At 37.3% G+C, this 3,994-nt stretch overlaps 1 long non-coding RNA gene across 1 annotated transcript; it reads left to right on the top strand.

The window, feature by feature from the left end:
* The first annotated feature begins 452 nt into the window (after positions 1–452).
* On the top strand, positions 453–3,708 carry LOC137040086 (uncharacterized). Its single transcript, XR_010897833.1, has 5 exons — positions 453–880; positions 983–1,105; positions 1,837–1,910; positions 3,019–3,159; positions 3,602–3,708. It is a non-coding gene; the product is annotated as an uncharacterized lncRNA (long non-coding RNA).
* The last annotated feature ends 286 nt before the right edge of the window (positions 3,709–3,994 follow it).

Raw genomic sequence — 3,994 nt, 5'->3', positions numbered from 1 at the left:
ATATTTTTCAGATGATAGTATGCTGATTTAGTTATTGCTTTGACATGACTACTGAAACTCAGGTCTGACTCTAAAATTACTCCAAGATTCCTGACTTGATTTTTTGTTATCAGACCTTTAGCCTCAAGATACGCGTTCACCTTGAGAATTTCATCTTTGTTTCCAAATGTAGTGATTTCGGTTTTGTCTTTGTTTAACTGAAGATAGTTTTGGCACATCCAGTTGTTAACTTCATCAATGCATTTGCACAGGGAGTCAATGGGGCTGTAGGCATTAGGTGATAGTGCTAAGTAAAGCTGGGTGTCGTCAGCATAGCTGTGGTAAGCAATATTGTTCTTTTTCATTATTTGGCTCAGTGGCAGCATATACAGGTTAAACAGGAGTGGTGCCAGAATTGACCCTTGTGGGACTCCGCATGTCATGGACGTCCACTCAGACTTATGGTCCCTATACTCACATAATAACCTCTCCCTTCTAAGTATGATCTGAACCATTAGTAGAGAAGCCATTTGTTCTATCCTTCACATACTCTTATTTTATATTTACACATTGAAATGACACAATAAACACTCATGTTCTCCAGTTCGTCTGCCTGTTCCTGTCATCAGCAGTAACTCTTCAAACTGTTCATCATCATCCTCATCCTCATGTTCACTGGTGTGTTCATCATCAGTGTTGAATGTGAGTCATGTGACTCTCTCCTGGTTCAAAGGAAACAGTTTATTGTCCAGCATCAGTGTGTCTGATCTCAGCATCAGTCTCTCTCTACCTCTGGAGGTGGAATATCAGGATAAAAACACCTACAGCTGTGTGCTGAACAATCCCATCAGCAACCAGACCAGACATCTGGACATCACTCAACTCTGTCACACATGTGCAGGTACAGTAGTGATCATTTACTGAGCTGATCTCTGTCTTGTGATCAGATTGATACGTTCACTCACATTAATGTCTGTTTCTCTTTGTCTTTACAACACCATAGAGCCTTCAAACCCCTCAGTGTCAGTCTCTCTGATAGTGCTGATCTCTGCTGGACCTCTGATGACTGTTGCTGGATTTGGGATCTTCTGGATCTGCAGGAAACACAGAAAAAAAGATCAAGAAGGCAAGCGTTATCTACTCAAATACTAAAGTATTATAACAAATATACTATTATATACTCTATTATATTAAATATTTAATTGATTGATTTATTGAGTAATCAATTATTCTTGTAATTTTTGTAGTCAAGTCACCTTCATTTATCGTGCTTTTTTATTTTTACAATACAGATTGCTTCAAAGCAGCTTTACAGTGATAATAGGGAATTAATGGAAGAGAGATTGTTTTTTAAGTTGTAAAAAATCATTGGTTATTAACTTTGGGGTCACTAACACAACACCATTTTCAATTAAAATAGAAAACTCTCAATGCGGTCCGGCAGCTCATCCGCCCGGCGACTAGAGAACGCAAACCTTGAAACCGGTTCTGAAATGATACTGTTAACAGCCTCTGGTTCCTTTACCAAACTGACTTGTGTAGTTATTGTGTTTGGCAACTTTTTATACACCATTTAAAACATAGTTATGTATATGATAATTCATTTCTGTCAATAGAGCCTCATAAATACTGCACACTGCACATATAAGTGTGTGTGTGTGTGTGTGTGTGTGTGTGTGTGTGTGTGTGTGTGTGTGTGTGTGTGTGTGTGTGTGTGTGTGTGTGTGTGTGTGTGTGTGTGTGTGTGTGTGTTAATGTTTACATTTGAGTCTTGATAAAAATAAAACATATTTTGTGAAGAAAAAGAAAAGGTCCATTTTGAGTTTTGTTGTTTTACTGCATCTGTTTTTATTGTAGAAACCGCTGAGACTCGTGCAGAAGATGTCACTTACACTGAGGCAGTGTTCTACAAAAGAAACACACGGAAATCGGTTAGATCATTTATTTTCTGAGTGTCTGTCTCATTTCAGCAAGATTTAAACACTAATAAAAACTCATGAAATAACATTTCATTTCAACATTTACGGCATTATTTTAATGATCTAAGCGCATGGCACAAGTGCACTTATAGGGAGAATCCACTTTTGCTTATTTAAAGGGATAGTTCACTTTGAAATTAAATTTTGATATGTTTTAGCTTACCTCATGGGCATCCGAGATGTAGGAGTATTTGTTTCCCCGGTAGTTTCAATTTTGATCATTTTAGGTCAAACCGTTCTTGTCTGTGCCTCACATAATGCAGGTCTATGGTCACCACCTCAAGGAGCATACACAGAGAAGTCCAAATTAAACAATCCCCCATCGTAAGTACACACTAATGGCCTAAGACACAAAACAAGCGGTTTGTGTGAGAAAACGAACAGTATTATATCGTTTTTACCTCTTGTACACCACTACGTCCGACTGGTCCAAGGGGACGCGCGTGCGTGTTTCCTGTGGTGTACAAGAGGTAAAAACGATATAATACTGTTCGTTTTCACACACACCATAGACCTGCATTATGTGAGGCACAGACAAGAACGGTTTGACCTAAAATGATCAAAATTGAAACTACCGGGGAAACAAATACTCCTACATCTCGGATGCCCATGAGGTTAGCTAAAACATATCAAAATTTACTTTCAAAGTGAACTATCCCTTTAAATCAAGTAATTCTGGAGCTACAAGATGCCAACACATTTTGCAGAAACTGATACTGCATAATGATGACCACAAAACTTGCACAAAGTCGTGAGATCTTTTGCAAAACCCACAAAAAAGTGGGTCACACAGGTCTGTTATTTTTAATTTCAGAGAAATGTGTTTCTTTTTGAAGATTAACAATTTTCCCACTATGTTGGTTCACCACATGATGGACAATGGAAGCAGAACCACTGATAGACAGTAAATGAAGATGTTTGATGGCGTTTCCTCAAGATGCTTCATGTTCAAATAACAGATGATCAGTTATTAGACAAAGACCATGACTTCACATTGAACCTCAATCAGTCTTCAGAAAAGAATTTACCTATTTTTAATATTTTATCTGCATTTTTACAGAAAATCAAAGAGGAGGATTATGTGGATTATGTCGCTATCTCCATGAGATGATCAAACTTCAGTCTTCTTCAGCAGATCATTTCACAAGGAACCTCCTGAGCCAACCTCAGAGTCTGAGTCTCTGCTTGAGTTCTGGGATTGGTGAGAATCCCTACGAATTATCCAATGAATGTAGCACAAATTCTGGCCAGAACAAAATTTTTTATTTATTTTTTTGAATTCATTAAAAATTAAAAATTGAATAATATTTGATAATAAAATGAGGAAATTGGTTTAATAAATAGAAACTCAAAATACTATTGTATCTAAACCACATAAAAAAGTGATAAATCATAAAAATAGCACAATTTGGCGTTTCACTGCGTCATCACAAATAAAACACAATTACCCAATATGCTTACGAAACATTTTAATAATATTTGAATAAAGGTTGTCAATTCTCAAAAATGTTCAATGAAAGCATTAGCATGAGTTCTGCCGGGAAGACCTAATTGTTACGTCACTTCAACTTTTTTTATAAATCCAATCACATTCTAATTCTTGAGTATAAAAGATCATGACTTACTCATGTCTGGATTCGCAGATGCTGACGCTCCAATTCACCGGCATCCACTCCACCACCACCAAGTCAAATCCTTCCCTACATCCACCCCACCACTACCAGGATGGTTCCTTCCATACCTCACGGGGGGGTCGGCTGCGCCTCTGCCTTCATCTTCAGGCAGGATATGCAAAGTCCGGACCCTCAGATTGCGAGCTACGGACAGGGCCTATGCCAAAGCTTTGTGGGTTGTTAATAAATGGATAAATGTGACAGTATTTATTCTCCCGAGTCTGGTTGTTTCTGGTAGAATTGTATTAACTTTATATTAAAGTTTTGTGTTAAAAACTGTATGTATTATGTATTAAAGTTTTTAATTTCAATAAACTCAAAATTAAGGCAACCAGGCAACATTTTTTTTATTTTTATAATTTG

The sequence above is a fragment of the Pseudorasbora parva genome, chromosome 14 (genome assembly GCF_024679245.1).
Source record: "Pseudorasbora parva isolate DD20220531a chromosome 14, ASM2467924v1, whole genome shotgun sequence".
In the NCBI taxonomy this organism is placed as follows: Eukaryota; Metazoa; Chordata; class Actinopteri; order Cypriniformes; family Gobionidae; genus Pseudorasbora; species Pseudorasbora parva.
The sequence above is the reverse complement of the archived record's forward strand: the minus strand, read 5'-3'. Positions and strand labels throughout refer to the sequence as shown.